General features: G+C 35.7%; 1 protein-coding gene across 2 annotated transcripts in view; it reads left to right on the top strand.

Moving 5' to 3' along the window:
* Window positions 1-214: 214 nt before the first annotated feature.
* The window catches only part of LOC143239173 (homeobox protein Hox-B4a-like), a 32,526-nt gene continuing 7,831 nt past the window's right edge, over window positions 215-24,909 (top strand). Inside the window, exons 1-2 of one of the 2 annotated variants that reach the window (XR_013021047.1) lie at window positions 215-917; window positions 11,200-11,478. The gene's annotated coding sequence lies outside the window, so the exon portion shown is untranslated. Of the gene's footprint in view, window positions 918-11,199; window positions 11,479-24,909 lie in introns of those variants that run through there. The other variant, XR_013021045.1, reaches the window with a different exon arrangement.

Here is a 24,909-nt window from a genome sequence, read left to right on the forward strand (position 1 = left end):
AACGTTTAATGTTTATGAGCTCTGATATAACAGGTGCAATATATTAGAAGAACAACTAATTATTTCAAATGGTATGTGATAAAGCACTCGCTATTTTCAAACCCTTCTCACTATTTTCAAACCCTTATGCCCCTTTTGTTTACAAATGTATCTGCCCCTGGTAATTCAGATGTAGGAACGTTCGTTGTCATCATATTTTATTTGTTACGCAGAGGTGGGTGGTCTCAGCGCATGTAAATATATGAAGATGCTTTTATTTTTTTGTCCTCGCCGAATTAACCCACGGGGGCAGGGCCCTTCCCGGCACTGCCCTGCCCATTTGAGACAGTAAATGACCCGCTTGGGAAGGTCATAGGCTGCAGGAAGAGCTCGCGAACCTTCGCTGTATTGAGATGGATTAGTTGTTGGTTGTAAAAATGTCAAGAAAACTGGCAGAAACTGTAATAAAACTTATAGTAACGGCCATTAAACTCTTTGTTCATCACAAGCACGAAGTTAGCAATAGTCCTAGCCTTCTATCTCCTGATGAACATTTTATGGCCGAAAACAGGACTCGTGATTGGCTAATGCAAGTCACGTGAGGCTTTTAAAGTGGAGAAATTATTACCTCTGCCAGGAAAAATTACGACTATATATCAAGACAAAGCCAGTGAATATCGTAATTTGTATCTCCTCTTTTTCTTACAGTTGGGGTCTGGTTATACATCGTGCTAGACGGACTGTAGTGGTAGTCTCGTTTCTACTTTTAAGTGCAGCTGCGTATTTCATTGTGCAATTTTAAACCCGACCAGAAAAACGGATTATTGTGAAAAAAAAATCAATGGATGGATCACTAGTTTCAGACGCCTGCGGTGTTATCTTTTAGTTACCAAATCATTCCGGGTCTTCTGTTATTTGGGTGAAATCAAAATATTGAGGTAAGTACGGCCTCAACTTCTTTAAATTTTTTTTATCGTTTCTTTTGCCTCGCCGGCGACGCCGAACCATTTCTCGTTCCCATATCACACTTTGTCTGCCTAATACCATTAGCGAGTACGAAACGATCTGAGCATGAGCGGTGATACAAGACCAATGTCAGTCGGGAAACTTTTACTAGTGGGTTCGTTATATGTTAAGCCTAATCGTCCATTTTTTCCCCCCTCCTATTGACACTAGCGAGCTGGAGTGTCATCGGTAACGCTTGTTTTTATAAGGTTATCTATGTTGGTGGACTTGAGGTTTTTGAAGGCCATTGAGGCCAGCGGATACGTTCTTCTCTAAATGACAAACTTTAAAAACTGGTTAGAAAAAACATGTCTCGTTTGTTAGAAACATTTCGTTTCTACTTACGTTATACCGTATCGATCGTATCACTTTTTTGGCGAAACGGATGTTAACACTTTTCATGATAATTTCGTCAGACAGGATATTTCTGAGTGATGAGAGTTCTGGAGAGGTTCAGAAAGAACTGTTCATAAAAACTAATAGAAAGTGTATTTAAGCTAACGTCAGTAAACGTGCAGAGGTGAAGCGGAAACGAACAAAAAACCAAAGTAAACATCAATATAGGAACCAAACAAATAAAAGTTGTAGACAAAATAAACGGGAGTAACCCTAAACTTAGTCGCATACTCGTGTATATTATCATGTATAAATATAATTATGTAACACGCTAAATTGTAATAGAGGGAGACACAATAAACAAGACTATTCTAACCCTAAACTTTGTCGCATACTCGTGTATATTATCATGTATAAATATAACTATGTAACACGCTAAATTGTAATAGAGGGAGACACAATAAACAAGACTATCCTAACCCTAAACTTTGTCGCATTCTCGTGTTTATTATCATGTTTAAATATAACTGTGTAACACACTAAATTGTAATAGTGGGAGACAGAATAAACGAGAATATCCTAACCCTAAACTTAGTCGCATACTCGTATTTATTACCATGTTTAAACATATCTATGTAACACGCTAAATTGTAATTGTGGGAGACAAAATAAACGAGAATATCCTAACCCTAAACTTAGTCGCATACTCGTATTTATTACCATGTTTAAACATATCTATGTAACACGCTAAATTGTAATAGTGGGAGACAAAATAAACGAGAATATCCTAACCCTAAACTTAGTCGCATACTCGTATTTATTACCATGTTTAAATAGATCTATATAACATGCTAAATTGTAATAGTGGGAGACAGAATAAACGAGAATATCCTTACCCTAAACTTAGTCGCATACTCGTGTTTATTATCATATAATAATAAATTAAAATATATTTGTTACAAAACAAAGAGAATAGTCACACGAAAATAACACCCGATAGACAGTTCTATATTCAACAATGAAAAAAAAATGACTATATTCAAAGAAAATTTACTGAAAATGCTACAAACATAGAACTAACAAACAAATATCACGTGAAGGGACTTTGTGTAACGTAGATTTATACATTTATCAGAAGCAGTAAGAGACTGTTTGGAATTATTGGTATTTGCATGATATGTTTTTTGTTTTTTTGTGGATATAAAAGGACTTCCGATATATGTTCAGACATAATTTCTTACAGCTCGTCTCATGTTATGGTATCTATTTATTGGAAAGTCCAGTGACATTTATCCACATCATTTCACTCAACTCAATTAACATGGACAATCCACATCATTTTAATGATTTAACGGATGTTAAATTTATAAGGGCAAGATAGGTTTATTAATAGCCTGCACAACCAACAAACACGTGACTCAGAAAAATATCTGGATGCATGTAGATGGTAGTTAATGGTATCTTTCTGAAGTTAAACATTTAATGCAAAGTTCGTGATTCATCTTACAAATACAAAACACCCCAACGTTTAATACCGCGATATTCGAATATACCCTAAGCTAAATAAGCCTTAATTAATAAATACAATCGTGTTCGCAACACTTTCAGAATTTCGCGTTGCATTTTTACTCCTGAAACATGTTTAGCTGTTTTATTTTTTAGAATGCTTATATTACGCTATAAAATACTATTTATTTCAGTTTAAAACAAATATGAAATGTCGCTCATTATGTATGATGTTTTAGCGCATTTAGATAATTTTGTAAATTGTTTATTGGTATTTCTGATTTGAATATCGTACAAGGGAAGTAAACAAGTGAATATCAGATTGGAAGCGAATGTAAACTTGACACTAAATTTAGGAAGCTCTCAGATTAAAAGAATAATGCTATTATACTTTAACATGATACTTAAATTTTAATTGGTCTTTCAGGTAATTTTATTATTTTTCTATTTAACTTCTTTATGCGCTGTCTAAGTACGCTGCAGAAACGATAGATAATACAGATATGTTTACAATAAATATTTACATTTCAGCTTGGAGTGTTGCTTGTGTGTGATGAGTCTACATCATACAGAAGTTTAGTTCTGGTTTTGTTTTAGGTCTGGTTTTGGCAAATAGTAGTATTGGTTCTATGCCTAAACTTGTAATACAAGTTTCGACTTCAGACTAGCATTAGTATCAAATACTTAAGTCCTGTACCTGTGAATCGACTTCAGGTTAGCGGTATAGTTGAACTTATGTTGTACTTCGTGTCAAACTGACTAAACAGTTTCCACTGCTAGTACAAAATGTTGCTACAATTTCTGTACCACATAGTGAACCAAGAGACAGACATCATTAGGAAATTAGAATTATTTACAAAATGACTCTGAAGTATAACTTCCACATGATGTCAGACTTTTGGTACCTTTGAGTATCACTTCCACATTGTGCCAGACTTTTGGTACCTTTGAGTCACGCTTTCATATTGTGCCAGACTTTTGGTACCTTTGAGTCTCGCTTCCATACTGTGCCAGACTTTTGGTACCTTTGAGTATCACTTCCATACTGTGCCAGACTTTTGGTACCTTTGAGTATCACTTCCATATTGTGCCAGACTTTTGGTACCTTTGAGTATTACTTCCATATTGTTCCAGACTTTTGGTACCTTTCAGTATCACATCCATATTGTTCCAGACTTTTGGTACCTTTGAGTATCACTTCCATATTGTTCCAGACTTTTGGTACCTTTGAGTATCACTTCCATATTGTGCCAGACTTTTGGTACCTTTGAGTATCACTTCCATATTGTGCCAGACTTTTGGTACCTTTGAGTATCACTTCCATACTGTGCCAGACTTTTGGTACCTTTGAGTATCACTTCCATATTGTTCCAGACTTTTGGTACCTTTGAGTATCACTTCCATATTGTGCCAGACTTTTGGTACCTTTGAGTATCACTTCCATATTGTGCCAGACTTTTGGTACCTTTGAGTATCACTTCCATACTGTGCCAGACTTTTGGTACCTTTGAGTATCACTTCCATATTGTTCCAGACATTTAGAACAACTTGTAGTCTACTCACATCAGTCGGATTGAGTCAGAACTTCTACAGCTTACTCAAACACTGTGTATAATTAAAAAATTGGGATTTCTCGTGAAACTTAGCGTGAACGATTGTTTGGATAATCAGCAGAAAATTATAAGAGGCAACTAGGCTTATCTGTTTCGTACTTTTCCAAAACGTAATTTTGTGAAATGGATAAATTAAAAAAAAAAGCTTGTAGCACAAAGCTACGTGATAGGTTACTTGAGTCATGCTCATCACGGGTATCGAAATCCGGTTTCTAACGTTATAAGCTTGTCGATGTTCCACTGAGGAGCAAAGGAAGAAAAAAAATCCAGATGAAAATTATGTGTGTTTTTTTTTTTTAAAGATTTTGCGCAAAGTGTAACAATGAAATGAAAAATTTATAGGGAGGTAAACTAGCCAACGTCACCCACCGCAATCCCTTGGGCTAGCCACTCGATTGATAGAATTTGAGCGTCTCTCTTATAGCACACTCACAACCGAAATATGCGGATAGAATTTTTGCGGCAACACGTCTTGAGCAATTAATCCATCAATTCACAGTCCAATCACACTATTCACATTTTATTTTTTTATGAAATAAGATGAACGTTTAAAATATAATCGTAGTTTACGTTTTTTCGATAATATTTTAAACGTCTACTGTTTCCATAGCGGCCCGGAATGGCCAAGCGTGTTAAGGCGTGCGACTCGTAATCCGAGGGTCGCGGGTTCGCATCCCAGTCGCGCCAAACATGCTCGCCCTCTCAGCCGTGAGGGCGTTATATGTGACGGTCAATCCCACTATTCGTTGGTAAAAGAGTAGCCCAAGAGTTGGCGGTGGGTGGTGATGACTAGCTGCCTTCCCTCTAGTCTTACACTACTAAATTAGGGACGGCTAGCACAGATAGCCCTCGAGTAGCTTTGTGCGAAATTCAAAAAGCAAAACAAAACAAAACAGTCTTTTAAAAAAAACGACAACAAATGGGATTAAGTTTACATGTGAAGAAAACGAATGAGGAGAGAGTAACAAAATAAGGGATCAACTATACATTTACTGATAAAATGTTATTCTTTTACATTAGAGTTAGTTTTTACTGAAAGGACCATTAAGTAAAACGTAATCTTCAAATAACGCTTTTCACAGAAGTAAAATTTTATATTCAAATAATTTCTTCCATCTATTCAATCTAGTGGCCTTCAGCAGTCCTCGTCCGTTGCTAGGTAACGTTGTTTTGTTAATTGTTAAAAATATTTGTAAATTCTTTGTTCAATGCAGGCTGTCTGTGTCGACACGGTTACCGAAACCCAGCTTTTACATACACGTCTTCAAACTTAATGGCTAAGCCACTGCAAGGGTCATGTGTTTTGAGAATAGTCGAAAATAACACTTTAACAAAACATATATTTAGTAAAATTCTGATGGAAAACAAAACAACAGTTTGTTAGTTAATAATTTACTTTTTCCTTACGTGGTTGGAGTATTTCTCGAGAAAGATTTACGTAACATTAAAGAAGTAAAAATAATATCGTAAATATAAGTTGTTTGGCGATGTGTTACTAACAAACAAGCGTTGATCAATACGGGACAATGTGGAGTTACACTTGAGTGTAAACATATTAATAGTTGCAACTCTAATACAGTTAATAGTTTGTATTATAAACATTCTCTGCAAAGCAAACCAAAAACACTTAAGGTAAGCCTAACAAAAGACGCAATGTATTAAACACAAACTTAACATAAAGAACAAAGTATCGTTTAAACGCGCGCGCATGTAATGTGTATTCACGCGCATATTTTATACATTATACATGTACTTTTCACACTGTACATATACCAAAACATAGGTAACAACCTAGCTTTGAGTATCTGTTGTCTGTTCTTTTAAATTTGTAACATGTTTGTTACTCGTAGCAGCAAAGATGAAATGTTATCTCGTTTTATACGAGTACCTTAAGCTGAGAATGCGTTTGTGGATGGTTAATATTTTATCTGAGTTCAGTCGAACGGATGAGATATAAAAAGAATAACAATATATAGTTTCAGTTTTAATAATTTAGCAACTGCCGTAGTGGTAGAACGCAAAAAACCTGGACTTATTCTACAGGAAGTCCAAAAGTCCAGTTATCTCGTGTGATTTTAATTAGTGGCTGTTTAAATATTAACAAATATCAGTAGAAATATATCTAACATACTCAACTAACATTTTAATTTTTTTTCCATATACATTTGAATCTCTTTCTTGAAACGTCTGGTTTAAAATTTTCACACTGAACTATACAAGAGTAGGTTGGCAAGAGCACAAGCCGCCAACTCTTGACTAACAGAAAAATTAGAACGTTAAATAGTAGGCCACATCTTATCTCCGCGTGCAATGTGAAAGTTAAAATCCGTGATATAACCGTATGTATGAACCTTCTTATCCCGTGCCACAAACATCAAATCATTTTTATACACGTCTTCACCTAATGAATCATAAGTGCAGCGCATCACTTGTGTTTGTCTGCATCATTTCTACAATATAAAGATTTTTTAAGCGTTTTTTATCGCACGATAAGAGTCTATTGTTTTCCTAAACGTTTAACATTATGTGTTGGAAATGTGTTATATGATGCTTGCATATCCCTACTTATATTTGGACATATCCCTCTAGGGAAAGAAATATGAACAAATAAGTTACAATCGATAATTTTCATTTCTTGATTTGTTTACTCAACAATTAGCTTTTATTTTCGTACCTTCGAGATTCCTTGTATAGTGAGAAGTATCACATAGACAGACTTCAGGTTTATAACTAATATTTCGCCGTTTTTAGACTTCGCATAAATTTCCTTTCCTTACAAGTTAACGAACAATGTATTGTGAGATTACCAAATAAGATAAACTTCAAATCAGCCAATGAGCTGTCCATAGCTCAGGGTTCTTGTGCTCATTGGTGCAAGAGTTTCGTACTTACCCAACAGCGCCCTCTATAGGTGACATGTAGAAGTACTTAGTGTTTTATACACTTCCAGAGAGCATCAGCTTTCTTTGTTAATTAAATAATGTAAAAAGTAAACATTGTAAAACAATATATTATTGTTTCTAAGACATTGTGTTATGATATTTTTTTATTCTTAAACTCTTTTGTTTTTATTATAACGTAACCTGTTACAACAAGGAATCACAAATTAGCGATAAACCTATGACTTTTCTCCACAAAAGGGAAATTTGCTAAGAAAACAAATTATATATATATATCAGAGACAGAGATTTTTATGGAAGTTAGCGTGTGATATTATTCCTTAAGTTATGTTTTGTGTTTTTTGATTGGTGAGTCTGTAATAGGAAGTGGAATGTATCTAATATCTAAACATGAGATACACAGTTGGAACTGCTATAGATTAACTTGCTATTGTAATAACTTATGTTGTGTCAACACTTAAAGCTACAAACGGTTCCACTCTGTACAACCAACCTTATTACTGTATCCAACTGTCGACGTTAAAGTTCTGTTCGTTCTTTAACATTTTCACAACTTGCGGCTAAGAGCTGGTTTTCGTAGCTAAGTGGCAAGAGATTGTAGCATTTCATGATGGAACTCTTTCGCCCCCTGGGAATAGAGATACGAAAAACCAGATTAGAACCAGAAGATGAGCGTACTTCCACTACTTCTTCACTTATGAAAAGGTTAAAGGAAGAACAAAACATTAACTTCGGAGGTTGAATGTTAGCTGGACTAAATTTAGTGTGTTTAACTGAGTAATAATTAATGGTTAAAGTCGATTATTGGGGCAAATAAACTTTGTTACCAAAAGCTTTAAATCGAAAGTTCTTGACTTATTCTTAATAGACTTGACGAAACTGCTGCTGGGTGAAAACATTATCGTTATGTTCCCTATCCAAATTGTTACGTGTTTCCTTCTTCGGAAGAACTATCCGCCTCACTGAAATAAGAACTCAGTTCGTTAAAGATTGAAGAGATTCTTGTGAAATAAGACTTGAGTGAGATTATTGGAAATTAAAATGGCTACTGCATCCATGCCCTATCCTAGTATGTCCTATTATGTTAGCATCCATGCCCTATCCCAGCTATGTCCTATTATGTTAACATCCATACCCTATCCTAACTATGTCCTATTATGTTAGCATCCAAACCCTATCCCAACTATGTCCTATTATGTTAGCATCCATACCCTATCCCAACTATGTCCTATTATGTTAGCATCCATACCCTATCCTAACTATGTCCTATTATGTTAGTATCCATACCCTATCCCAACTATGTCCTATTATGTTTGGCATTCACCCTATCCCAACTATGTATTCCTATTATGTTTGGCGTCCATACCCTATCCTAGCTATGTCCTATTGTGTTTGGTATCCATACCCTATCCCAACTATGTCCTATTATGTTGGCGTTCATACCCTATCCTGGCTATGTCCTATTATGTTGGCATCCATACCCTATCCCAGCTATGTCCTGTTATGTTGGCGTTCATGCCCTATCCCAACAATGTCCTGTTATGTTGGCGTCCATACCCTATCCTAACTATGTCTTATTATGTTAGCATCCATACCCTATCCCAACAATGTCCTATTATGTTAGCATCCATACCCTATCCTAACTATGTCTTATTATGTTAGCATCCATACCCTATCTCAACTATGTCCTATTATGTTAGCATCCATACCCTATCCTAACTATGTCCTATTATGTTAGCATCCATACCCTATCCTAACTATGTCCTATTATGTTAGCATCCAACCCCTATCCCAACTATGTCCTATTATGTTAGCATCCATACCCTATCCCAACTATGTCCTATTATATTATTTTTTGTTTGTCTGGCGTTTCTGATGGTGATATTCCAGTAGGTTCTATTTCTGTGGTTATCGTTATTATGTGTAATTTCCTATTATATGTATCCATCCTCTGTCACGTAAAATAAGTTTAAACGTTTAGAAGTTTGTAAACAGGTTTGTTTTCGGTTGAATTCGCGCGAGCTACACGAGGGTCACCTGTGCTAGTTATCCTGTAAACAGGTTTGTTTTGGGTTGAATTCGCGCGAGCTACACGAGGGTCACCTGTGGTAGTTATCCTTAATTTTTCAGTGGTAGATTAATGAGAAGGCAGCTAGTCAACTTCATCCACCCCGAAATTTTGGGCCACGCTTTTACCAACTAATAGTGGGATTAGTGGTACCATTATAACGTCCCCACGGTTGAAAAGGCGAGCATGTTTGGTGTCGACTAGATTATAATACGAATCCCACAGATTACAAGTCTCTCACCTTCATCCACACACCTATAACGAAAGAAAACATCTTCAAATTCTGCAAACAACCTGACCTCTGGACCCTATTAAACCAAAAACTACATATGGACGCCCAAAGTTTTTTTGTTTTTGTTTTGGATACCCGTGATGAGTAGGGTACAGATAGTCCATTCTGTAGCAAACACCTTTAAAGGTGTTCTGAGCCAGAAGGCATACGATAAAATCGACAATTTTTACAACTAATTTTTTAAAAATCATGAATATCAGATAACAAGTATGAGGTATAAAAACACGAATGTCCATTTGATTTCAAAATTTTACAGTCGAAGACCTAGTTTCCTGTGAAATAATTCGGTTAAAGATTCCTGATAAAAACTCATGCTGACAAGACAAGTGATAAATGAGATGTAATTAATTAAATAACACGTGTGTTTATGTGTGTGTCTAAACCTGGGACTGGGGATACTAGTTTTCTGAACTAATTATGCTTCCAAACAATCTATAAAGTTTCTTATGTATTTTATTTTTTAAAGAAAAGTAACTTTCCCCAACTTTTTGTTGTTCTTTCAACCCACTGATAGTTCGGCGACAAGTCTTAGAGCTTCTAACGCGGTTCAGCATGGCCAGGTGGTTAAGGCACTCGACTCGTAATATGAGGGTCGCGGGTTCGAATCCCTGTCACACCAAACATATTTGCCCTTTCAGTCGTGGAGTCGTTATAATTTACGGTCAATCGCACTAGTCGTTAATGAAAGAGTAGCCCAAGAGTTGGAGGTGGGTGGTGATGACTAGCTGCCTTCCCTCTAGTCTTGCCCTCGTGTAGCTTTGCGCAAAATCCAAAACAAACCCAAACCAAGCTTCTAACGCTAAACATTGTTTCGATACCTGTGGTCCACTAATGGACCATTGTGTAGCTTTGCGCTCACCGGTACAAAAACAAACCCAAACCAAGCTTCTAACGCTAAACATTGTTTCGATACCTGTGGTCCACTAATGGACCATTGTGTAGCTTTGCGCTCACCAGTACAAAAACAAACCCAAACCAAGCTTCTAACGCTAAACATTGTTTCGATACCTGTGGTCCACTAATGGACCATTGTGTAGCTTTGCGCTCACCAGTACAAAAACAAACAAGGAAACCAATCGTTAGTTATTTACAACGGTGACACGGAACAGTAGTTCAGCGTTAGGGTGGACAGCTTATAATTCTAAAATTTGGGGTTCGATTCTTGCATTAGATCGGAAATTTGTTTGTGTTATTGTGTCTTTTCAACAGAAATAGCCGATGTGTACGTTTAGGATTTTGGTTTCATTGTTGTTCACTCCAACGCAACCCAATGGACTGTTTTCGCCTTGTTCACTATAGGTATTGAAACCCGAATTTTAACTGACTTACAGTTGAGCCGCGAGGGGGGTTGTTTCTCATGAAGCACTTTATTCTTACTGTATGCTAAATGTATAATGTTCATGTATAATATGTTTTTGAATCTTAATTAGGTTTCAAATAATGATACTGATTATTTATTTTTTATTTATATATATTTTTTTTACTTTCTTACTGACACAGCTTGGTGCTCAACTAAAGGGTTTCACTCACGGGTTTGAACCTCTATCACCGAACATATTGGCCCTTTCAACCGTGGGTGGACGTTATGATCTTTGCTACTGATAAATCAAATTAGAGACTTGTAGCGAAATTCAGAACAAATCAAAGTTAGTTAAATTTTAGTTTCAAACAATTTATATAATGTATATATAAAATCAATCAAAGTTCGATCGATTCTGTCGCTATAATTATGGGATGATCGAGTACTATTGATCAATAATATTCGACAAACCATCTTCATATACGACCACTTTCTGAAGAGGCAAACCAAGGTCATTTATGTAAAAAATCAATATCTCGATGACTAGTGTTAGATGACACTATGTAACAGAATTTTTACTTTTTCTTGTTCCTGGACAGAAAGTGTTATTTCCCAATTGCTTATGCCTATTTTTCTCTTCAAACTTTGCTTTTGTGACCTGGGAGCGTATAACGAAAACATGATGGGAGACTATTTTGAGGTCTGATACGTGAAAGTGATTTACATTACAGTCGCAAACCTCGAAAACTATTCGCTTCTAAACATTTTTGTATAACTTTAGTATAAACACATGTAAATCTTGATTCATATGTTGTTTTATTCAGACCTCATGTAAATGAAAATGTGCAAATTTGCCCGTTTTTACATAGAAAACAGGTTAATTTCTAAATTTCATTATCCAGGTCACAAAAGTAAAGTTTGAAGGGAATAATAGCCAGTTTCTGTACTTTTAGAACATAAGCAATTAAGAAATAACACATAGTATCCAGTAACAGAAGTTGTGTTACATCGTGTAACAGTTTAGTTGAGGTCGAATAAAGAAGAATTTACTGCCTTTATTTACATAGAGCTCCCTCTATCGAAATGTTTTTTTATTAACTTATTTCCTCATCGAGAACTCCAGCTTCCTGAACAATGACACGTTTCTGACATCATAGTTCCTCCTGGCCTCTCGTGCGATTAGTCACAAGGAACTCGTGCACACAGCAGTTCTTATATACGGTGAATTGATTCGGTAGTTGGTGGTACGGGTTCTCTCTCGATCATTCGATATTATATTAGCGTTCACCACGTGGCGAATTCGATTCCAGTGTTAATGTTTTACTCGAAGTTCGCACCTAACGTTCTGTTAGCTTATGGTAAGACTCCGGTCGATCTTAGTGGTTGAATACGCGCTATTAGATACACACCTGCTGCAAAAACACGTAATATACCGAAATTTAATACTATGCAAATTTTTGACGCATCGCAACACACAAGTAAACAGAATTTTGTTTAATATTGAAGCAAAATAGTTTAGTAATTGACTCTAAAGAAAAAAACATTTATTTTTGTAACGTACGAAGTGTTTCTTTAACGCCTGAATTTTTAACGTTTTTTCTCAATGTTTCAAGACTTAATTCGATGAAAAATTAATTCTCAAATATTAACATACAAATTACAATATAGCAATTTTAAACAACCAATCATAATTTTTTCACTGTTTCATTAATCAATAAAACTGCTTTTTTTTTATAAAAAAAAGTTAACCATTTATGGATGATTTTATCAGTGTGTCTGAACATAAGAGTTCCTGCAACTTTACATTTCCAGTTATGTCGCTTTGTACCAAAACAAACAGATCTTACTGATGTCTGGGGCCCAGCATGGCTAAGTGTGTTAAGGCGTTCGACCCCTAATCCGAGGGTCGCGGGTTCGAATCCCGGTCGCACCAAACATGCTCGCCCTTTCAGCCGTGGGGGCGTTATAATGTAACGGTCAAACCCACTATTCGTTGTTAAAAGAGTAGCCCAAGAGTTGGCGGTGGGTGGTGATGACTAGCTGCCTTCTCTTTAGTCTCACACTGCTAAATTATGGTCGACTAGCACAGGTCGCTCTCTTGTAGTTTTGCGCGAAATTTAAAACAAACGAACTGATGTCTGATTTGGTCAATTTCATAAGTTTGTTGTGGACCTACTGTTAGTATTGGCTTTTGTAGAGTGCGCTGCGAATAAATTAAAAACATATATTGTCAGGAAATATAAACAATAGGTGGACTAAAAAAAGTGGCTCTTCCTTGAAAATGTTAATTTGTTAAATATTTTATTATATAGCAGATAAATAATTAAAAACAATACGTTTTTATAAGGTATTTGACGAGATCTGTTCAAATATAACCTCAAATCCTAATTTTAACACTGGCTTTAGTAAATACCTGAACTTTTCATAATTGTAGTTACATTTTCTCATAAAAAGCTTTGTGCACCTGCTGTAGTTTCTCAGATATTCCTCTTCCAATTATCCTACAAAATGATTAAACAAGTTTTTCTACAATAATCGGAGGTAAAAACGAAACTCAAAATCACAGAAACCAGTTTCACAATTTAATATTTAGTCGACATTACCTTGGATTTCAGTGCTGCTTCACATTAACATGGCAAGCTATCAGATTTCAGTGCTGCTTCACATTAACATGGCAAGCTATCAATGAGTTTGTACAGAAATCCCTGAGTGATTAACCGCCATCCTTCTTTGAGGACTTCAAAAAATTCATCTTCCATGTTTGGGTTGCGATCTTTCGTTAATCGGTTTAACACAGCCCGTAAATTTTCAATAATATTAATACCAGGTGACTGACGTGGTCATTCTATATCATCAGTTTTCTTATTTCTAAGGACCCAGCATGGTCAAGTGGTTAAGGCACTCGACTCATTATCTGAGGGTCGCAGGTTCGAATCCCCTTCACACCAAACAAGCTCGACCTCTTATCCGTGGGGGGGGCCTTATAATGTGACGGTCAGTTCCACTATTCATTGTTGAAAGAGTAATCCACAAGTTGGTGGTGGATGGTGATGACTAGCTTGTGTCTTTGTATTTTAACTATCGCAAGATAAACGAGTATTTAATTCCACATTTTTGCAGTGTTAATACGTTCCATAGAAAATTAGCCCGACATGAGCAGGTGGTTAAGGTACTCGATTCGTAATCTGTGAGTCCCGGGTTCGAATCCTCGTCGTATTCAAACATGCTCGCTCTTTCAGCCGTGGGTGCGTTATAATGGTTGGTAAAAGAGTAGCCCAAGACTTGGCAATGGGTGGTGATGATTAGCTGCTTTCCCTCTAGTCTTACACTGCTATATTAGGAACGCCTAACGCAGATAGCCCTCGTATAACTTTGAACGAAATTGAAACCAAAGTTATTTCTAAGATATCTTTTAACGACTTCACAAATGCAGAGAAACTTGTTTGATCATTTTATTGGTTACTTCACTGAAATAAGAAGATCTAACAAACTACAACACGTTTTATGAGAAGATGTAACTAAAATTATGAAAAGTTCAGGTATTTACGTATTCCAGTGTTAAAATTAGGATTTGAGGTTATACTTAAACAGATCTTGTTGAGTGCGTTTTAAAACATATATTCCTACATATTTTCCTTTTACATAATACAAGATTTAAAGAATTAACAACATTTACACGAGAAGCCTTTCATTTTGTCCACCCTTGTATATATTTCAAATTATTTGTGCTCATGTATAATTCATATTCCATGTTTCATATTCTGTACGTAGTCGAGATGTGTAATATTAACATTCACATCTGTATGTAGTCTCTATCTTCAGGCAAGTTTATAAATGCAAGACCTGGTACAAATGAAAGATTTCAACATGGAACTTGATTGTGATTTCAGCACAATTAATTACTGAAACTTATCCGAGAATTATTTGTAACAAATTAGTCTCTTTACATGGCATTCTTTCGTTATTAATTAATTCGAATAATTTTTTTTTCCGGTCTTGTAAACAAGGGATATTTCTGTCACAACAAAGTAAACAAACATAATATGTTAAATTTAAGGTTAAAAGTCCTAAGAGCTTCTTGTGCATTTAAAACAATGCAGTTTCCGAGAAAGAGATCTTTTCCAGCTTTTGTACCTCTTCCTTTATATTTTGTTTTATTTTATGTCATACTTGCGTGATTTTAGTAATTTACTAAACAGATGTTTCTCTACGGTAATGAGATTTGTTTTCGGTTTCACTGAGAAGACCGACATAACTGGTTTCTCGAATTTGTTTTGTTTAGAGCTCGTGTTCATGTTAAAACTCTATAGGCCCACTCAACTGATAATGCGAAGACTAGCTCTGTTTCTCAGCCCTTCTGAGAGAAAGTGGCTTGTTAGTTTTGACAATCTCTTATCAGCGGCTCTTCTAATGTATAGACAAGTGCTCCATAGCATGGGCATATGTTCTTTCGTTATCTGTCTCCTTGGACTCCATTGAGAAAAACCATACGCTTTGTTGTGTTCCTTGACTTCACTGCTGGTTTTCTTTGTGGCTGGCTCACACTTTATTGTAGGCCTTTAATAATATTAGCAATGTTATCTTATACTTGTTAAAAAAAAAGTTGTTTTTTCCTGAAGGCTTGGACTTTTAAAAGCTTTTATTATTAGAGTTCTACACAATTATTTAAATTAAAGACTCGCTACTCAGAAGCAAACGAATGAATTTTTTTACTATTCTTATTAACTTGAAAAATCATTTCTATTTTAATCTCTAGTTTTACAGTGATAAAGTAGTTCGTTTCCTTAACCGCTAGGATAAGGCCACTTTGACGCCGAGATATTCCATTTCACTGATAAGAACTTATCCTTTGTTTTTTATAATAATTTTTGTTCGCGTTCTTATATTTTTCACTGCTCGCTAAAAACGTTCTCGTTGTTAAAAGGTCAAATTTGAAGCTTTATATATATTTAAAAAATTGTTTTAAATAGTATGATCATCCATCATTCAGGATTTCGAACATAACCCATCGTTATGATCCAGAAATAACACTTACAAAACTTTATATCAAGTTCAAATGTTCGTTCATAACGCAAACATATAATAATAATAATATTATATAATTATATAATAATAATATTATAATGTTTATCACGTGCGATCACATCGATCACAAATATTCTTTCTTTTCTTAGTAGATTAGATTTTTTTCTACCATCCATTCGCCCCCTTCTCTCTTTATAAATGAAGTGCATGATGGAAGTATTGTAACAATTCAGTATAGGTCGTTTATTATTATTACTTGCTAATCGAAGATGGAGTCGTAGGATATCGGAAAACCGAATGATAAACACGCAAGTTATTATTAAGTAAATTAATGGAGACTGTTAATGGAACGGTTTGTTTACATGTAAACAGATAAACAGTTTCGTATACTGAATATTAAGTACACAAAACCGTGTGTACTGACAAGATTAAACTGATGGAATAAAAAAAAACTGAATAAACGGAGTTTATACAAAGTTACAGACTTTTAGTTCGATAAATCTGTTACTCAATTTTAACCAGTATTAACATGCACAAGTTCATATTAGTAATGAAACCTAGACTCTCGTTTGTTTGTTTGTTTGTTTTTAATTTCGTACAAAGCTACTCGAGAGGGTTTGTTTGTTTTTGAATTTCGCACAAAGCTACTCGAGGGCTATCTGTGCTAGCCGTCCCTAATTTAGCAGTGTAAGACTAGAGGGAAGGCAGCTAGTCATCACCACCCACCGCCAACTCTTGAGCTACTCTTTTACCAACGAATAGTGGGATTGACCGTCACATTATAACGTCCTCACGGCTGAAAGGGGGAGCATGTTTGGCGCGACGGGATGCGAACCCGCGACCCTCAGATTACGAGTCGCACGCCTTAACACGGCTACTCGAGAGCTATCTGCGCTAGCCGTCCCTAATTTAGCAGTGTAAGACTAGAGGGAAGGCAACTAGTCATCACCACCCACCGCCAACTTTTGGGCTACTCTTTTACCAACGAATAGTGGGAACTAACCGTCACATTATAACACCCACACGGTTTGGTGTGACGGGGAATCGAACCCGCGACCCTCGAATTGCGAGTCTAGTGCCTTAACCACCTGGCCATGCCGGGCCTGAATGATTTCGTAACTCCTAACAAAATACACTACTGTCAAGTTTTTATCCAAAACTCTAACAACACTGCGAAGTATTAGATACTATGAAAAGTTCTTTATTTGTTATTAAACCGACCTACTGAGTTTTAGTTGCGAATATTGAACAAAACTATCCGTGAAACTCATGGTTGTTAATTGCGTGTTTAAATTTACAACTCATTAAACATCAGACATCTAATACTGTAATTCGTTCCGCCAGGTATCTGTTTTCCTCTTTAATACATTGTTGTATGTGGCACGTTGACGTAACCACTGTTGCTTAGTAACGATTTTTAACTCGACCAATTGGATTTTATCATTTATTCCTTTTCATCCATTTAATCTTCGAATGCGCGCTGCAACGTTTCCTCATAGTTTATCGTGTACATTTAATAGTGTAAATACGCTAAACGTTTGTGTATTTTTTGTCTACTGATTTGTTTAACTCCTTTTAATGTAGTTTAATTGTATTAAACCTATATGACTAGTTCTGATATTACATTTTCTTATTGTATTTTTCTCGTCTTTTTAATTGTATTCTAAGTACCTCGGAATATATACCATTAAAGCTATGCGTCTGAAGAGAATGCTGACATTCGTTTACGAGAAATAGTAAAAAAGAAAAAAAAAAGCTTTTTGGATAAACTGTCCCGTTAGAAATATTTTATACAGACCTTTAGAAACAATATATGTAATTTTTAGGCATCTGTCACAGCTGTGAATACAGTATGCAGATAGTGTGTGTTTTCTTATAGCAAAGCCACAGCGGGCTCTCTTCTGAGTCCACCTATGGGAATCGAACCCCTCATTTTAGCGGGTTTAATCCGTAGACTTACCGCTGCACCAGCGTGGGACCAGATTATGAAAATATGCCTTTTATACGTTTAGTATACAGTTTTGAAACAACTGTTTACTAAAGCCCTCCAGCTCTATATAAATGTATTGTTTACCTCTTCGTTGAGGTTTATAACTGCATTGAAGAATTATTGTAATACGCAAAACACACGTAAACTCAACGTATTTAATTATCTGCAAGCTCTCGGCTACTCTCGTGTAACTCGTTAGGCTACGTAATTTTAACAATATTGTTAACAATGCAACACAGTAGCCGAAAGCTTACAGGAAGTAAAACAACAACAACATCACTTTGATTTTAGTCACTTACTGTGTTTGTGTTTTATTAGTTGTTCGTTTGTGTTTGAATTCTGAAAACATTTCTAATGATCATTTTGATGGTTATTAAAACAAAGTGAATTGTACCCATTTGCTACATTATTTTATATTAGATAAATATTAATAAAAAATTGAAGAGGCTTCTAACATTTATTTACTAACCGTTTATTGTCCCCAGTTGGTAGAATCAAACACACCTATCACACAGCTTTAGCAAGTTAACGGTTTTCTTTCACAGTTTTCGGTAGCTTTGGTGAGAGGCTGGTCACCACCATATGAATTTTTGAAACATATATATCATAAAACGCAAAGGTGACTTCTAGGACTAATTATGTTTGCTGACAAGAAAGTAAGGTGGATACAACCTTCGTCTGAATCGATTAGTATTATTTTAGTGATCTGTTTAAATTACAGAAGTCCTTGATTCAAATCCTCGCCACACCAAACATGCTCGCCCCTTTAGTAGATGTGGCATTTTGTGAGAGTCATTCCCACTTTTTTACCAACAAAGAGTTGCAGATAGCCCTCATGTAGCCTTGCAAATAACTTGAAGCAGGTAACTAAAGTAATGTTAAGAGTGTGTGTTTGTGTGTTTTCTTATAGGAAAGCCACATTAGGTTATCTGCTGAGTCCACCGAGAGGAATCGAACCCCTGATTTTAGCGTTGTAAATCTGTAGACTTACCGCTGTACAAACGAGGGACAATGTTAAGAGATACATATCCTTGATGTTAAAAAAGACTGTCATACCTTAAATATAGGTTTTATTAAATTGTCACTGCGTCATTGTTTTCAATCAATGTACACAAAATGTTCAGTTCATAACTTGTTATGCCTTTTTGTTTTAAACACCAGTAAAATCTTAGACGTGTTTTAGTGTTTCATGTTTTGTTTATCAAAATAGAAACTATGACACCACAAGATGTCGGTCTGTTTAGCCTGTTTGTAAGTATTTTATTATTTTAGTTTATGCCCCTAACAGAACTCTACTAAACATGTTTACTGGCTTTAGGTTATTTTCAACGAAATAACTTAAAGTTTTTTTGTTTGTTTGTTTTGAATTTCGAACAAAGCTACTCGAGGGCTATCTGTGCTAGCCGTCCCTAATTTAGTGGTGTAAGACTAGAGGGAAGGCAGCTAGTCATCACCACCCACCACCAACTCTTGGGCTACTCTTTTACCATCGAATAGTGGGATTGACCGTCACATTATAACGCCCCCACGGCTGAAAGGGCTAGCATGTAAATAACGTAAAGTAGCTTTGGATGTATATTCAATGTATTCTATGTGTAAAACGTTTTTTGTTTTTCATTTGCTTAGAAATACGATATACAATTCTGTGCCAAACGTATTAAGCTTTATAACTTGTTATCATACATGCTAAGACTAAAAGATAGGCTAAGTGCAATACAGATCCAAGTAACTAAAATTATTTCTAGCGAAGTACCTTTTTTTTGTAGTTTTTTCAAATTTAATTTAAACTGTCCCAAAAGTAAGTCATTTGGAACTGCATATTTTGGAATTAAATAACACAACATTAAAGGTGTTATAGAGTTAGTTTTGTTATTTTTTTTGAAACAATAACTCGTTTAACACATTTTTGTTTACTTTAGGAATTATGACAGTTTTCTGTTTCTATGTAAAACTAGGCCTATTTCTTATTACTTCGTAAGGAATGCCTTTTAACAGTATCCAAATATTTTAATCGTACGCTATTGATCTATAACACTATGTAACACAAATTTTGTTCCTGGATAGTATGTGTTATTACACTATGTAACACAAATTTTGTTCCTGGATAGTATGTGTTATTACACCATGTAACACAAATTTTGTTCTTGGATAGTGTGTGTTACTACACCATGTAACACAAATTTTGTTCCTGGATAGTATGTGTTATTACACCATGTAACACAAATTTTGTTCTTGGATAGTATATGTTATTACACCATGTGACACAAATTTTGTTCCTGGATAGCATGTGTAATTACACCATATAACACAATTTTTGATCCTGGATAGTATGTGTTATTTCTTAACTGCTTATGGTGTAAAAGTACAGAAAATGGTCATTATTCCCTTTAAACTTTGCTTTTGTGACCTGGATAATGAAATTTAGAAATTAACCTATTTTCTTTGTAGAAACAGGCAAATTTGCACATTTTCATAAACATAAGGTCTAAATAAAACAACATACGAATCACGATTTACATGTATTTTTACTAAAGTTATACAAAAATGTTTAGAAGTGAGTAGTTTTTCGAGATTAGCGACTGTAACGTAAATCACTTTCACGTATCAGCCCCCAAATATAGTCTCCCATCATGTTTTCGTTATACGCTCGCAGCTCACAAAAGCAAAGTTTGAAGAGAAAAATAGGTCTTTTTCCATTTACTTTAGGCATAAGCAATTGGGAAATAACACTTTCTGTCCAGGAACAAGAAAAAAGTAAAATTTTGTTATTTAGTGTTATTTGTTTATCCAGTCTCTTAAATGATCAGAAATCTGTTAGAGCGTAAACGCAGTCTACGCTGTTTATGTTTTTTTATTGTGTTTGTGCTCAGGGTTTCACCATTATTTTGCTTGTTTACCCATAGCTGTGGATTCACTATGTCTGGTTCAGACATCACATGTTAAAGACGACAGTCGGTAAAAGCAGCTCGAACGAACGCGTGTTATTTTCCTTGTGCTATTTTTTGGAGATTTGATCATTAATCAACCAGCTTGTAACCTGCGCCCTGTTGGGGGGTATTTTTTAGCCCCTCTAACCTCCATTTGTTGAGTGATTCATCGGTGTATTTCGCTGCGGAACAAACAACTCACACGGTAACGTTTTACGCAGAATTTTTATTTTTCACATTGAATTTTAAATAAGGATTCTGAAATAGAGACGGCACCATTCTCTCAGTTCTAAGACACTTGGAACTTGAGACAGGCACTTCCAGAACTGTTCAGTAGAAAACGGTTATTGTTTCGCAAGTAATTTTGTTCGTGACATTGTTCGTGTTTTATAAACTAAAGCTATTTTGTTTCTGGAATATTTGCCTAAGGTGATCTGGTGCATTGTATTTTATGTAAGTTCAATATTTTAACTTCCATTTAACTGGAGTCATGATCATTAACCACAATGTAACTCTGATCCATTTACATCAAGTAGGATCGTGGAACAAAAGTTAATTATTCACAGAGACAACAAAGTTGTGTCAGTATTGAAATTAATTACTTTAATTACTGTTGGACATTTTTACTTTAATAAATATGATGCTTTCTCGCCAAGTTTAACAGTCAGTTTTTTTTTTTTTACAATGATTATCGAAACATACAAACAAATAAAATAAAACGTATTCAGTATAATATGTGAACTTTCAGTTTAGAGAATGACGTAAAAACGACTCGTTGATTTTAAGGGTTAACAACAGTCATCGTTCCTCTGATAATCCTGATGGCTGAAAAAGGTTTTCTTTCGGTGTTCAAGTGTAACCGCACACGATTTTATCAGGTACAAGAGTAAAAGAAAGGACGATTTAAAATTATAAACATTTCATTCAAAAATAAAATCCCATTTGCTGAGACGGTACATGTGTATAGGGTGTGTCTTCATGCCCTCCGGTAATACCGTCCATGTACCTTTCAAATAATGGTGCACGCATGCAAGTTTACAATGATCGCAAAACTTGGTCATCTACGCGAGAATATTCAAAATGGCGGCGCTGCTGTATATGTTACTAATAATCACTCTGTCATTCTGTTGTTTTTAACATTTTTTTTTTTCAGTTAATATACAATAAACGGAAAAGGACTGGATAATTCTTAATGGCTATTATCATCTCTAAAGCTTTGAAGTTCGCTTTTTTCTTTAATGCAACAAACATGGTGTTTACTGAACAAACACATTGCCCGTGATCCTAGTTAGAAAACAAGAGTAAACTTCATGATTATGTTAAAACAGACGTATTTATTACCCTTTCTATTGTTTGCAGTAAGATTAACAAAAGTTTAAAAATGTGTGTTTTATCCCACATGTTAATAACATACTGAAATTTATTAGAATCGTAAATATGCTAGAATCTCTATTTCCTTATGCGAAACGTTTGCTGTTATTTTTTTATTTCGTGCGAAGCTACACGAGGGCTATCTGCGCTAGCCGTACCTAATTTAGTAGTGTAAGACAAGAGGGAAGACAGCTAGTCATCACCATCTACCGCCAACTCTTGGGCTACTCTTTTACCAACGAATAGTGGGATTGACCGTCACATTATGACGCTCCCACGGCTGAAAGTGAGAGTATGTTTGGTGTGACAGGGATTTGAACCTGCGACCTTCAGATTACGAGTCGAGTGCCTTATCCAGCTGGTTAGGCCGGGTCTAGAGCAAAGGGAAGGCAACCAGTCAACATCACCCACCGTTAACTCTTCGGCCACTCTTTTTACTAACGAATAGTGTGATTGTTCGTCGCTTATAACGACCCCATAGCTGTAAGGGTGAGCATGTTTGGTGTGACTGGGATTCGAATCAGCGACCCTCAGACTGTGAGACAAGAGCCTCATACAAAAATAAGTGTCAATTGAATTATTCATAATTAAGGTTCCTGATTATGATTATGATAATTAAGTGGAAAGGGATGAAGATAGAACTCAACTACACTGGACAAGTAACGCCCCCTAGTGTTCTACATCTACCCTGTAGATTCGAATTTGTTTGGGAATGTGATTACAAATTCGGTTCTAGAGAGGTTTGTGTGGTGCACGTGAAACACCACACCAATTTTGTACTATAAATACCACGTTGCTTCTGTTGTTTCGTTTTCGTTTTTAACTCGCAGCTGATGTACGTTACGTTATGTCAAAGCGGGTCAAATAACATACTCGGATTAAACACCCGCTCAAGTTTGGTCTAACTTCCTGTAAGTTAGTGTAAACGATCCGTAGGCGGAACCCGACATGTTCTGGTAGTTAAGACGCCGGACTCATAATCTGAAATTGGCATGCTACACCAAACATGCACGCTCTCTTCAGCGGTGGAGGCGTAATAATGTGAAGGTCAATCTCACTATTCGTCGATAAAGGATTATTCCAGGAGTTGGCGGTCGGTAATGTTGACTAGAGCTGTCTTACATCCAGTCTATCACAGCTAAACTTAGGGACGGTCAACGCAGATAACCCTCGTGTAGCTTTGCACGAAATCAAAACAAACCAAGACGAAATCGGTTCCTGGCCTAACGCCATGCAAACATTTAGAAAAGTCATTTAATTAACTATGCTCTATTCACCAAAATGGCGCAGATTGCGTACTTTATAAAAGTATTAAATTAAACGTTTTTTTCTCGATTTTCTATTGGTGATTTTTCAGATGACTTCATCAGCTTACTTTCAGTTGAATTTTCGTGATAACCACCAGTTGAACTAAACTTCATTATCAAAAGATGAATTATTGTTTGCTAACCACCCTACGATTATACATTATAACCATCAACGTATCTTCCCTACTAATACCCTCCTTTACCCGATGCTCAACAGATGGATTTATGCGAGTAATAAGAGAAATAACTGAGCCAAACATTAACTTTTTAATATTTTCAATAATTCATTTTTAATTTAGGTTCTGAGTGTGGTATTTGAACAGTTGTGTAGGTTAGTCAACTCAAATCGAGATTCTATGTATATTTCCTACTGAGGAAACAGACGCGGACAGTTAACACATGTTTAAAAAATGTCTATGTGAAACCACCATCACCAGTTGAATATCTTCGCAGCAAACTTTCTGTTAATTTTCTTAGTTGCTCTACTTTTATTGTAATCCTAAGAAAAATAAAACACAAAACATTTTTATAAAAATCACTATAAGCTGTTATTGGAAACGCTAACGATTTCACAGCCCTTTAACCACCTAACTGCCCCCCGCTAGTACAGCAGTATGTCCACGGATTTACAACGCTAAAATCAGGGGTTCGATTCCCCTCGATAGACTCAGCAGATAGCCCGATGTGGCTTTGCTATAAGAAAACACAAACACAAGTACCTAAGTATAGAGGAACGTGAAGAGCCTGAAGTACTTCAGCATGCTTCAAATCGCTTCTGTTTGTTTGTTTGTAAGTGTGCCCAAAGATATACAATGGTGGGCTATCTGTGTTTTGCCTACGAGAAATATATCGATACCTGGTGGGCAGAGCACAGATAGCCCTTTGTGTAGTTTCACGCTTGATAATAATCAATAATCAACTAACGTTGTGAATCCGCAGACATACAACTGTGCCACTAAGGGGCTAGAGCTTGTCCTAATTATTATTTATGTTGTAATACTTTTATAAATACAAAACCATCGTATCACTAGCTTATATTATTCTTCACAATCAAGGAATTATTTGTAATTATTATAAATCTTATTTTCATTGGATTTTAATTAAAGGAATATTGATTTTTAGATCTTCAGTAAAACATGCACTGATAATGAAGAAAATGATCATCGCCTTTGCTCCCCTGCGGACTTACACACTAAAAACCGGGTTTCGATACCCGTGGTGGACAGAGCACAGATAGCCCATTGTGTAATTTTGTGTTTAGTTCTAAACAAACGAAACAATCATAGCCTC

This window comes from Tachypleus tridentatus, chromosome 2, assembly GCF_004210375.1.
Source record: "Tachypleus tridentatus isolate NWPU-2018 chromosome 2, ASM421037v1, whole genome shotgun sequence".
Classification (NCBI taxonomy): Eukaryota; Metazoa; Arthropoda; class Merostomata; order Xiphosura; family Limulidae; genus Tachypleus; species Tachypleus tridentatus.